The following is a 14322-nucleotide window of genomic DNA, read 5'->3' as shown; positions in this document are numbered from 1 at the left end:
ACCCCGAGAGAACCTGCATTAGCTATTCTCTTGATACTAAGCACATTCTGCTACATTCACTCAGTCATAAGGTCAAGGATCGTGTTGTTTCAGCTCTACATTTCAGCACCTCACATAGGTCCTGTCCATGGTACGTACTTAATTCTTTTCGAAGAAAGAAAAAAAATGTTCTAATTGTGAGCAGTTGGTGAGAGACTTTTTTTTTTTTTTTTTACAATCAGGAAGTTAATAAAATGACAAGCTCTCACATAAAGGAGGAGTTTAATTGAAGATGCCTTCTGCTTTTCTTTGACAAGTTGATTTCAGCAAACTCTTCTTGCAAATCATGCTGTACAAATGTTTGTGGACAATATAGGTCTTTTTCATATCATATTTCTATATGAGTTCTGCTTGTCCAGTTTGTATATCCAAGTGCTACCCAGTGGATTTGGGCCTGAGTTGGAAAAAAACAGTTTTTCCTTCCTCCGTTTCTTTCTCCTGTGTGTCTCTTTTACTACCCACACTAATAGCACACTCACATAGAACACTTCCAACACTTCTGGTCATCAAACGTGTGAATTTTTTTCCCCACATCAAGCAATTCAACTCAATTCTGACACTGTTTACCCAAAGATAGCATCAGATCCCACAGGTTAAGGGCTCAGTCCTACAAAACTGCCTCTCACACACACTTCAGATGCTAGTTGCAAGCCCAGGTTATCACCTGTGCTTCTGACCAACTGGCTATAGATTGGAGGTTCCAACAACCCCTCCTTGGATTCGATTAATTTGCTATAGGGGATCCTGGAACTCAGGGAAACACTTACTTACATTCCCCAGTTTATTAAATGATATGACAAAGGATACAGATGAATGTGCAAATGGAGAGATATATAGAGTGGGGTCTGGAAGGGTCCTGAGCACAGGAGCTTTGGTCTCCGTGGAGTTGGGGTGTATCATTCTCCTGGTGTGGCTGTGCTCACCAGCCCGGAAGCTCTCCGAACCCCCTACTCTTGGGATTTTATGGAGGCTTCCTCACATAGGCATGATCAGTTATTAACTCCATTTCCAGCCCTTCTCTCCTCCCAGAAAATTCCAAGCTTCTAATCACTGACTGGCTTTTCTGGTGACCAGCCCTCCTCCAGGAGCCATCCAGAAGCCTACCCAGAGTCACCTCAATAGAAGAAAAGATGTTCCTAGTGCTCTTCTCACTTGGGAATTTACAAGAGTTTTAGGAGCTGTGTGCCAGGAACTGGGGGGCAGGGACCAATATACATCTTTTCTATTATCTCACGGGGCCCTTTGTAACAACAGCTTGAACCTTCCAGCAGAGAAAGGCCCTTGAAGGGAGGTGGTTCTATGTGCAGTTCCTGGAATATCTCTCTTCCAGTAAAGTTCCTGAGAGCATCAGGGAAGAGACATGCCCAGTTTATCCATGGTGCGTGGAACATGAGAGCACTTGAATACGGCCATCAGGAGGAAGAATGGGGGAGCCGCTCGCTGCTCTATAAACACCCCATATCCAGGGATCCCAAAGGTCCTGCATGAACCAGAAAGGTTCTCAGCCCTTCTGGAGAAGCATCCTCAACCCAAGTAGCCTGTCCCTTTCTTTGTTCTCTTATCATTTAAAATTCCCCAGAGAGGGGTTGGAATGCCTCAAGAGTGTCTTCCAGGCCACTCCAAGCTCCAGCCATAGAGGGGCTTGGACCTCCAGAACCAGGTTCTGGGTTTTAGGATGGATATCATTTAGAAGTCATGAGACCTGAGGTTTTCATGAGAATGATGGAGGTTGGAGACACTTTCCTCAGAAGGTGAGTGTGTCTGGGCTTGTGACTCTGCACAGGCTGTGTGACAGAGAGATGACAGCTTGGGCTGTAGGGCCACCAGGCCTGGGCTAACGTCCCAGCTCTGCCACTTACACTCTGTGTGACTCAAGACAAGTTACTCGACCCCCCTGGGCCTCAAACTCTATATTTGAAGAATAGAATAATAATGTGACAATTCTGAAGATTAAATGACAAATAAAATGCCTAGCGCGTGACTGGCATATAGTCAACTCTATAAATGGGAAGTTACCAAGTTCGGATGTTGCACTTACATGATAGACTAAAAATAGCATTTCTGTTAGAAGAACAGCAGAGTCTGTAGCATGGGGATGTCCTTGCTGGCAAGCATGAACACCTTCATTTCCTCTTCTTCAAGGTGAGCGGTCTCCAGGCACGTAGTTAAGTTGGTGAAATTCACCTTCATACAATTTTGAACACTTTCTCTCACCTACCCCAGTCCAGATGCTCAGCATGCACCCCTGCACCACCCAGGACCCCACTGCATGTCCCAGTGCTGTCATTTTAAGGAGGCGAGGAAAGCCCTGGACAGAACAGCTCCATCCCCATCAGATTACTGCCTGACTCAGAGAGCGGGCTGAGTATGCAGGTTGTGGCCGATAAACACAGACAAGGAGGAGACCTACTTCCAACTATGGAAAAGATCACACAGAGCAATGGAAATGGGACCAGTAGAGGCTGAGATGATGTATCCACAATTATGTCTGGGAACAGAAGGACTGGAAGAAGCTACAAAGTTTGTCAATGGTTGGTAATATTGGGATCGGGTTTTTTCACTACACTTTATGTTGAGACTCATGTCAAGATGTCTCTGCTGCTTAATAGATTAAGCATGTACTAAACCAATCTGCTCGGATGGTGTCGCACAGCTTCATTGCTCTTACCCATCTCACTAACATAGCCAATGGACACTAATCTGACATATGAGGTTGTGAAGTCCTTCGAGGCAGGAGCCCTGACTTTCTCATCTTTATGACCATCGAAGCATTTCTCAAAACTAAGACAAAAGTATTTTCCATTTGAATGAACTTATTAATGCGAAGATGACAGTGACTGACCTGTTAGTATTGGTCCTAGCAGCATTGGTAGTTGAAACAGAGACTCTTGAACACAGGAAATGATTTCATCTCAAGGCATGACCATTCATTCAACATTTAACAAATCCTTGTTCTAGACAATGTTTGAGCCGTGGAGGACACCAGACAACGTCCCTGCCCTCACAGAGCTTCTGTTCCTGGGGATGCTTACAGCTTACTGCTTGCTGGCTGGAGGAATATGTATTCCCACAGTCTCCACCACTGGAATTCTGGGTTGCAGTGACAGTTGTGGAGACAGGACTGCCTTCTGGAACCCCCACATCTCACCATGTGCGAGGAAGCTGCTTATGTCCATGTGTCTTCTGAGGCATTTTCTCCTCTTGTTTCCTGTTCTTTCTGGGATGAATGCAAGGGCTCCCACACAGAGATAAAAGGAAAATAGAAAAATAAGTCAGGGAGTTTCATTCAAACGACATTGTGAAATGCCCTAAAGTTACAGAGTGCCAATGACTGAGGTGACACCCATGCTTCCTGTCCAGAGGCCTCCGATGGAGCCCACACGCTCCTTTTGCCTGGGTCATGTTGCTACAGCATAACGCGTGCTCAGAGTTCGCACACAGGATAAGAGGCCTGTGAATAACCAACTAAATTAGATGTTGGTGGCATTTTTCAAACAAAGAATTAGGTTTCCAGGTCTCAAGGGGGAAAGCCTACAATATAAGAGGGCACATGCACAGAGTTTTAGGAGAGGATATGCCAGACTGTCCTTCAACTGTGGACAAAATAAGGGCATCTCAGTAAAGAAAGTAATACGTATGTCAGTTTCCAGTTGTTTGTTTTCCAGAATGGGGCATGGTGCCAGAGAACGAGGGCAGGAGAAGAGGAAGCCAGCCTTGCACTGCACACACGTCACCAGTCAAAGCTGTCCAGTTTCATGAGGGTTGTGGTAGTCAGCCTCTATATGGGACCCAGAGAGCCCAACTCCTGCTACTCACACCCCTGTGTAATCCCCTGCCACATTATACCCGGGTTTGGTCTGCATGACCAACACAATATGGCAGAAGTGATGATAGGTCACTTCCAAGATTAAGTTTGAAAAGCTGCCGTGGCTTCTGTCTTGATCTTTCTCTCATTTGCTTGCTCTCTCTGGGATCATTCTCTCTGAGGAAGCTAGCTCCTGTGTTGTGAGCAGCTCTATAGAGAGGTCCACATGGCAAGGACCTGAGGCCTCTGACCAACAACCACATGAGCAAACTTGAAAGCAGACACTCCAGCCCCAGCCAGGTCTTCAGATGACTATAGCCCCAACTGATGGCTTGACTGCAACCTCGGGGAGACCCTGAGCCGGAACCACCCAGCTAACCTGCTCCCAGACTCCTGACTCTTAGAAACTGCATGGTATCACAAATGTTTGTTATTTTAAGCTGCTAAGTTTGGGGGCATTTCATTATGTAACAGTAGATAACTAGAACGGAGGCACTTTCTACAAAGTCTGGGAGATTAACAGTTGTGACTGAAAATGACAGTTGTGTCATATATTAGTGCTGGGAGTGCCTCTGGCTACTTGTGCTCTGGCTAAGGATGGTTCCTGTGACTACCCCGGAGAAGAGGATGAAGAAGGGTGAGTAGCAACAGAACTTCCCGAACAGCCCCTTATAAAGCTGGCTTCTAATCAATAGGACTGATTGGGCTGAAAATATGGGAGACGTTCCAGTGTCCACACTCAACTTTCATCAGCCACCGTCAGACACAACAGAAGGCCCACCCATCTGGTCGGTTTCCTTGGTCCTCAACACGCTATGCCTTAGAGTAACGCTCAATGACGAATGAAGCTGAAGCTCCTCAAACCCAGAGAGGAGACGAAAGAGGGACAAACCAAAGAGGGAAAGAAGGAGGTTCAAAATTATGGCCAAAGCTGGGAGTTTCTGACCAGGAAAATAAGAGCAAGCACACTAGGGTCTACTGTGACTGAGGATGAGGGTGGAGCAATTGCCGAGAATGGTTTTCTGTCTCATTATCTCCGTAGGCCAGTGCATGGATGGGTCAGTTGTATCCCAATGCCCAACATTAGCACACATGACTCTGGAGCTAATCTTTCCCCTGGATCCCAACATGGATTGTGCACAATCCATTCTAATGCAGATTCATTTCTCTGGAACTCTCTGCTTGCCAGAGAATTTCTGCATGGTTTGGAGGCCGGAGGCTTGGGCTCTCTCTGGGTTGTTCCTCTACTGACTGCCTTTGTGATCCTGAGCAAGTAATTTCGTTTCACATCTCCAGACTTCAGTGACCTAACCCGTAATGTGAGGCCGTATGGCTCGTCCATCTCAGTGAAGCCAGAACTATATCTGGGTCTTTGTCTTCATAGCTTTGATGGGCTGAGGATCTCATTCAATCACAACCAGCAGCTGGTCCATGAGAATAGATTCAAAGATAAGCCTGCACTTTTCTATTCCATTTTGCATAATTAATGGCCATTTTGATCTCTCCATTTCCTGACTCATTTACTTAATGACAGGGCCCATTAAAGGGCGGAATGCCATATTTTCACAATTTATTTCAGTTTCCTCATATGGCAATGTAGATCCCCTACCTTTTCCTCAAATCAACAGCTGATTTTGTATCAGCTTCATGGTAGGCATTAATTAACTGTTCATAAAATTTCCGTAGCTGATGCTGTCCCACGCCTCCCAAGGGAGAGGCCTCAGTAAGTGTGCCTGATATAGATACAGTTTATTTGCTCATTTTTCATTAGATCTTCACATCACCCCTAAAAAGATTGTAGAGCAGATACTATTTCCATTTCACAGGTGTGTAGACTGAAGTTCAGAAAGGTGAAGTAACTTTTCTTAAGTCTTGAAAAATCTGGAAAATTAATCTAGGTCTTTGATGCCAATTCCCACATCCTTCCTGCTATGTCAGACCTTAAGAGGACGTGGTGAGTAAGTGGAGTCTCCTAATCTTCCTCTTTTGTTTCATACTCCTGCTAATAATAACAGTATTATTATTGTTATTATTCAACAGATCATATGTACCCGGCACTGTGCCAGGCATTTTACAAATATTTTTTCAATTAATCCTTGCTATAGTCACATGAGGTAGGTTCCATTGTCGTCCTACCTGTATTACAAAAGAGAAAATGGAACCCCAAGAGGTTAAGTACCTTGCTCAGGGGCTGGTCCCCATGTCTCTTAACTCTAAAGTCTGCGCTCTTAACCACTCCCACTGTGCTGGGGCAAAAGTGCCAAAAAAGAACACAATCTCAGAACCCAAGCAATTTGCAATTTAGTTGGTGACATTAAGCATACACGAAGGGAATAATTAGAGAAAGGTTACAAATGAAAACATTAATGAGTGTAAGATAATTTGTCTCCTCCCACAAAACCATGATAACTAGAGGGACCAAGCGGGCAGGAATACAAGAGGCATTTGAGAGAGGAGAGAATAATCAGCAAAAATTTCTTGGAAGAAATCAGCTTTGCAACTGAGTCCCATCTGTATTGACTGAAGGAAAGGTCAAAGGTTACATCTTCCTCCACCCAGTTTACCCCTAAAGCTCACCTGACTTTGGGCTTCTCTAAGGACACATCAATGATTGACACTAAGGTTTTACTGGTTCCTTCCCTCACCTACATAACTCCAGACACTGCCACCTGTGCAATTCTCTTCCCCTCAGACATTCCTGGGAGTCCCCAGCGAGTGCCGCCCTTCTCCTGCCGGGCCTCAACAGGCCTCCTCGGTGGTTCGCCAGCCTGCAGCTACTCCTCAGGAGAATCCTTCCCTTCCCTGGCCTGTGTTGCCTGGTGCCTTCCCAAAGCTAGAAAGACCATAGAAGTGCCCTTTACGGTTCTGCTGAAATGGAAAGACGACCTCTTCGTGAGCTCCCAGCCCTGGAGTAGAGCTGAGGATCGAGCCTTAAATTGTCTTCTCAGTGATCCTACTGAAATTCTCATTTCAGGTCCAAGCCTTCACCCCAAAAACCAGGCCCCTGCTCCTCCAGGCAGATAACCCCTCAGCCTGTCTGAAATAGCGGTGAGGCTCAGCTGAAACATCCTGGTCCATCATAAAACAACGCTCTGGATAAAAATCTGAGGGGAAATGCCTGAAATACTTTTTTGGATTAGTCGCTTGCATTTTTTTCCTGACTTTAGAGATCTTTAAGAGAGAAATAAGTAAAAATGATAAAATCTGAATAAGCTCTGTGGATTGTCCCAGTGTCAAATTCCTGGGTTTGATATTGTACTATAGTTACGCAAGTTGTTACCATTGGAAAAAACTCATAAAAGTATGTAAGCGACTTCTCAGTACATTTTTTTTGCAACTTTCTTGAACTCTGTAATTATTTCAAAATAAAAAGTTTTTTAGAAAGAGAAAGAACTATTTCCTGGGTGCACTCGTTGCAGATCTGTTGGCTGTCATCTCCATTCTCACCCTTGCGTGCTTCTCTGCATCACGGGGGGCTGCAGTCTGCAAACTGCATTTCCTAGACTCTCTTTTCAGGTGGTTTCTGATTTTAAGTTCTGCCAGCGGGAGACACTGGCGGTAGACTGGAAGATGATGAAAGGAGCAACCTTTTTGTTTCTATTCTTGAGGCAGTGGCGCCCCAGCATCCTCAGCAGCACAGTGACTGTGGGTGTTGGAAACACGTTGCTTCTTTCTCCGGTTTAGGTGGAACGACAGGAACTAATCCTGTATTTACTGATCTTTGGGTAATTTCATTTCCCCTTCTGAGCCTTCAGCCTGTCCAACCTCTTTAAAAAGCAGGACAAAATTCATAGGATAAAATTCATCCGTTACAAGTGACTTTACAATAATTTTGGTAAATTTACAGAGTTATGTAACCATTGCTACAATTCACTTTTAGAACCTTTCATTATCTAAAAATTTCCATCATGTCTGTTTTGTTTTTTTTTAAAGATTTTATTATTTCCTTTTTCTCCCCAAAGCCCCCCGGTACACAGCTGTATATTCTTCGTTGTGGGTTCTTCTAGTTGTGGCATGTGGGACGCTGCCTCAGCGTGGTTTGATGAGCAGTGCCATGTCCACGCCCAGGATTCGAACCAACGAAACACTGGGCCGCCTGCAGCGGAGCGCGCGAACTTAACCACTCGGCCACGGGGCCAGCCCCCCTCCATCATGTCTGTTTACAGCTAATCCCCACTTTTGCCCCCAGTCCTCTGGAACCATTGTTCTGCTTCCTGTGTATAAGTTTGCCTTTTCTAGATGGAATTTACAAACCGTAATGTTTGTGTCTGGCTTCTATCACTTAGCACAATATTTTTGAAATTCATCTATGTGTTAGTGTGTATCAGTAGTTTGTTCCTATTAACTGCTGAACAGTATTCCATTGTATGGAAATGCTACGTTTTGCTTATCTATTCACCAGTTAATGGACATTTGTGTGTTTCCCGTTTTGGGCTATTAAGAATAATTCACACGTGAGCCTTCGTGTGGACATATGTTTTCATTTCTCTTGGAGAGATTCCTAAGAATGGAATTGCTGTGTTGTATGGTAAATTTACATTTAATTTTTTAAGACACTGCCAAACTGTTTTCCAAAATAAATTTACCATTTTACATTCTTACAGCAATGCACAAGTGTCCCGGTTTATCTGCATCTTTGACAACACTTGGTATTGTCTGTCTTTTTTGTTATAGCCATTCAAGGATATGTATAGTGTTATCTCATGGTCTTAATTTGCATTTCTCTGATGATTATGTTGTTGTTGAGCATCTTTTCATTCGATTATTAGCCTTTTGTGTACACCCTTCTTTGGTGAAATGTCTATTAAATCTTATAAATATTTGTAGTTGGGTTGTCTTCTTGTTATTGAGTTGTAAGAATTCTTTATATAGTGTGGATACAAGCCCTTTATCAGACATATTATTGGTAAATATTTCTCCCAGTATGTGACTTATATTTTCATTTTCTTTATGATGTCTTCTGTAGCGCAGAAGTATTAAATTTCAATGAATTCCAATTTACTGATTTTTTTTCTTTCATGGATCATTCTTTTGGTGTCATATCTAAGAAGTCTTTGCCCAACCCAAGCCCCTGAAGATTTTCTCCTATGTTTTCTTCTAGAAGTTTTATAATTTTAGCTTGTGTATTTAGGTATATGATCCTTTTAGTCAATTTTTGTGTGAAGACAGAGTCTAAGTTTATTTTTTTTAATGTGAATGTCCAATTGTCCCAGACTATTTTTTGAAAAGATTGTTCTTTCCATATTGAATTTTCTTGGCATCTTTGTTGAAAATTACTTGACTGAAAATGTAGGGATTTCCTTCTGGATTCTCAGTTCTGTTTCATTGATTCATATGCCTCTCCTTGTGCCAATACCTCACTGTCTGGAGGAATTTCTCTTCTATTATTAGTTTGTTGAGGTTTTTTTTTTTTTTTATCATGAATAGGTGTTGGATTTTGTCATATATTTTCCTTTCATCTATTAATATGGTGTTTTACATTAATTGATTTTCAATATTAAACCAACCTTGTATTCCTGAGATAAATCTTATTTGGTCATGGTATGTAATTATCTTTTTTATATGTTTCTAGATTCAATTTGCTAATATTTTTAAATTTTATATTTACATCTTTATTCACAAGAGATATTGACCTGTAGCTGTCTTTTCTTGTAATATCCTTGCTGGCTTTGCTATTAGGGTAATACTGGTTTCATAAAATCATTTGGGAAGTGTCATCTCCCCTATGTTATGGAAGAGTTTGTGAAGGATTGGTGTTATTTCTTTAAATGTTTGATAAAATTCACCAATGAAATCACCTGGGCCTAAGCTTTTATTTTAGGGAAGATTTAAGTTATGAATTCAATTTCTTTACTTGTTACAGATCTACTCATCTTTTCTATTTCTATTTGAGTCAGTTTGGCAATTTGTGTCTTTTTAGGAATTTGTCCATTATGAAAGTTATCCAGTTTGTTGGAATAAATGTGTTTGTATTATTCTCTTATATTCCTTTTAATTTCTGTAGGGTCAACAGTGATGCATCCTATTTTGTGCCTAATTTGACTTCTTTTTTTCTTGGCCAGTCTAGTTAAAACTTTACTAATTTTGTTGATCTTTGCAAAGAATTAATTTTTGGTTTTATTGGTTTTTCTCTATTATTTTTCTGCTTTCTCTTGCACTGATTTCTGCTCTAATCTTTATTATTTATTCTCCTTATTTTGGGTTAAGTTTGCTCTTCTTTTTCAACTTTTTAAATGTGGAAACTTAGATTATTGATTTGAGATTTTTCCATTTTCTAATATAGGCATTTAAAGCTCTAAATTTGCTACTAAGCAATGCTTTAGCTGCATCCAATACATTTTGATCTGTTGTGCTTTCATATTCATTCAACTAAAAATTTTTTCTAAGTTCCCTTGTGATTGATTTCTTCTTTAACTTTTATAGGCTATTTATTAATATGTTGTTTAATTTTCAAATATTCAAGAATTCCCCAAATTTCTTTCCGTTGTTGATTTCTGATTTAAGTCTATTGTGGATGGATAATATATTTTGCATGATTTCAATCATTTTTATTTATTAAGACTGTTATGGCCTGGCATGTGGTCTATCCTGGAAATGCTCCATGTGAGCTTGAAAAGAATGTGAAGACTGTGTTTTCCCCAGCAATTGGGTGGAGTGTTCTATCTACGCTAATTAGGGTACATTAGTGGATAGTACTGTTCAAATTTTGCTAATTTTCTGACTATTTGTTCTATTAATTATTTAAAAATGGGGTTTTGAAATTTACAGATGTAAATGTTAAATTGTATATTTCTCCTTTTAATTCTGTCAGTTTTAGCTTCACGTATGCTGGAGCTCTACTGTAAGTGCATTCATGTTTTACTTGTTACATCTTTCTGATATGTTGACCCTTTTTATTGTTATGAAATGTTCCCTTCTGTCTTTAACATTATTTCTTGCCTTGGGTTCATTGTTTCAGGGCCGCCATAACATATTTCCACAAACGGTGGCTCAACACAGCAGAAGTGGATTCCGTCACAGTTCTGGAGGCTGCAACTTTGAAATCTTTCCCTGCCTCTTCCTAGTAATCTTTGGTGTTCCTTCGCTTGTGGACGCATCACTCTAAACTCTGCCTCTGTCATCACACGGCATTCTCTCTGTGTGTCTCTGTGTCCAAGTTTTCCTCTTCTTCCCAGTACATCAGTCATTGGATTAGAGCCCACTCTAATCCGGTATGACCTCCTCTTGACTTGATTATATCTCAAAGATTCTATTTCCAAATAAACTCACATTCACAGGTTCTGAGTGGACACGAAATTTGGGGGGGCACTGTTTAACCTAGTATGGCAGTCTAGCTCTCTCTTGGTTACTGTTTGCAAAGAATATCTTTTCCCATCATCTTACTTTCCAACCATCTGCGTTTTTGAATCAAGATCATGTCTCTTGTAGACAGGAACAGATCTTGCATTTTTACGCAACCTGTCAGTCTCTTCCTTTTGATGAACGTGTTTAGATAATTCAGATTTAATATAATTGTTGATATTATTAGTAATACGTTTGTTATTTTGCTATTTGTTTTCTATTTTCTCTTTCTTGACTGCCTTCTTTTGTGTTAAATAAATATCTTTAGTATGCAATTTTAATTCATTATTCACATTTATTGTTTTTGAAAGTTATTTTCTTACATTTGCTTGGGAATATAATGTGCATCTTGACTTAAAAAAATCTGCTTCAGCTTAATACTAATTTAATTCTGGTAAAATAATGAAAATTTGCTTCATTGTAGTTTCATTCTCTCTCCTCTCCTTTGTGCTTTTATTGTTTTAAATCCAACAATACGTTGTCATACTTATTGCTTTATATGATGTTATGTCTTTTAAATCAGTTAAGAGGAAAACATGTGTATTGTTTTTTATAATTACTTATGTAAGTACCCTTATAGAAATTCTTCATTTCTTTCTGTTAATTTGAGTTACCATCTGGTGCCACTCCCTTTCATGCTGAAGGGTTTCCTTTAGCTTTTCTTAAGACAAGTCTACTAGCAATGAATCCTCTCAGTATTCATTTATCTGGGAATTTCTTTACTTCACATTCATTTTTGAAGGATACTCTTTCTGGATATAGAATTCTTTGTTGATTGACAGCTTCCCTCCCATCCTGCACTTTGAATATGTGATACAACTACCTTCTGGCTTTCATTGCTTCTAATGAGAAGTTGGCTGTTAATTGTATCGATGTTTCCCTGTACATACTGCTTTCAATGACAAAAGGGTCTTCAGTTTTCAACAGTTTGACTATAATGTATCTAGGTATGGATATCCTGCTTGGAATTTGTTGAGTTTCTTGGATCTGTAGATAAACACTTTTCATTTAATTTGGGATTTTTTTTGCCATTTTTTTCTTCAAATATTTTTTCTGCTCCTTTTTCTCTCTCCTCTCCTTTAGGGATGCCCATTAAGTGTACATTAGGACACTTGATGTACAACAGGTCTTTGAGGCTCTGTTGATTTTTCTGCAATCTTTATTCTTTCTGTTGTTTAAATTGGATAATTTCTCTTGATCTATCTTCAAGTTCACCGATTCTTTCTTCTGCCATCTTTAATCTCTGTTGAGACCCTCCAGTGAATTTTTTATTTCAGTTATTGTACTCTTCAAAACCAAAATTTCTATTTTTTAAAATAATTTCTATATATCCTTATTGAGAATCACTAGCTGTTGATTCATTATTGTCATAATTTCCTTAAAATCTTTGAACATGATTTTCTTTATCCATTTGAACACACTTACTATATCTGCTTTGAAATCTTTGTTTGATAGTCAGAGGCAGTTTCCCCTGACTGCTTTTTTTTTTCTTGATTTTCTGTAGCTGTTTATTTGTGCAGTAGTTTGCCTGGACTGTAGCTGTGAAATCTGTCTGTCTCTCCTGTGGTGTGTAGCCATAGATGTCTTTACTCAAGGATATATTCTTGTTTTTATTTTTTAGGTTGATTTCCAATGGTTTCCCCATGTCTGCATAGTTTAGTGATCAGCCAATGGTTGGACAGAGATTGTGCTCAAACACCTCAAACCAGTTAGGCTTTTCATCCTCTGCTAATGCATCTCAGTGGGCACCACAGAGCTCACTACCTTAATGCATCTGCTAATGCATACATAGAGAGGGGAGCACATTCATAGTTTAGATTGTTCTCAGGCCTGCCCTGGGGTTTGCTTTCTGATAGGCCCTTTTGAGTCTTCTATGCTCATGCACAAAGCCTCAGAGTCAGCCAGGAGTGTACAAAGAGCTTGAGGATTCTCCATCTCTCTGCTACACATGTGCGTAACCTCAGCTGGGAAGGTCCTTGCCCCAATTACAACCTCAACTTCAGGCCAGTAGAGATGAGCCTTTGGCCCTTCCCCACTCTCCTGCCTCTGGGAAATCACTTTCAGTGACAATGATGTTGGATGTGGGCATCATCCACTGCTCCAAACTGAGTGAATCCCTTTCAATGGCAATAGAGAAGTTGCTGGTCCTCATGGTCTTCCCTCCCTGGCAGAGCTCCATGTTGATGGGGTAGATGGGATCAGCCCCAGACTAGAATACCATAGATTACCACAAAGTCCAGCAGGTGCACAAGCATAAACGCTTCTGAAATTGTTTTATGCCTTGGTCAGTTTCCACAGTGCTGAAATGCTTGCTTTGGGACAATATTACTCATATTTATAGATGCTTTTAGGGTGGGGGATTTGACATCTCCTTACTCCACCACAGCCGGAAGTCCTACTTGAGTCACTGTCCCTCCTATCACTTTTATAATCAATTCCTTGAATCAAATTCCCTCTGCTTTAAATACCCAAAGTGATTTCTCTTTTCCTGACCAGACATAACTCAAACACTGTAGTCTTCAGGAACTTATTGTAAGTCAAGGAATAGAAGATAATTTGAGTGGGAAATACTTCTCACAGGTTTGGCATCATTCATATGCCCCCATCTTTGGTTTCCTCATTTGTAAAGTTAAGTTAATAATACTGACCTAATTAAATTGTTGTATGTAATAAGTGAGATGATGTATGGAAAACATCTTGGATACAGTACACACCTAATACATATTTAAGTGTATTTTCCCTCCACTTTGAGCCCCCATTCCTTTTATTGTTCCCAAGAGACAGTGGGCTGAATATTTACTCACAAACCAAATTCTTGTGAAAATACACATGAGGGAACTAGAAAAAGCCAAGTTAAACTGCTTAGTGATTCATCATCTGGCTTTCATCAGTCCTAGTGCCTAATTTCCTTTTAGTTCCCCACAAGAAAACTTTTTAAAGACCTATAGTTGAGCCGTATTTTTATGACTGAATTGATTAAAACATTTAGCTCCTTTCTACTCTAATCTAATTCTTACTCCTGTGAATAAGCAGGACTTTCAATACTGCAGACATAGCAGACATTCAATAGCTCCATGCATAAATTATGATGTTTGCTTGTTAGCAATACCATCCGTGACGTCAGTATCAGAGTTGGC

This window comes from Equus caballus, chromosome 15 (genome assembly GCF_041296265.1).
Source record: "Equus caballus isolate H_3958 breed thoroughbred chromosome 15, TB-T2T, whole genome shotgun sequence".
NCBI classification, from domain to species: domain Eukaryota; kingdom Metazoa; phylum Chordata; class Mammalia; order Perissodactyla; family Equidae; genus Equus; species Equus caballus.
The sequence above is the reverse complement of the archived record's forward strand: the minus strand, read 5'-3'. Positions refer to the sequence as shown.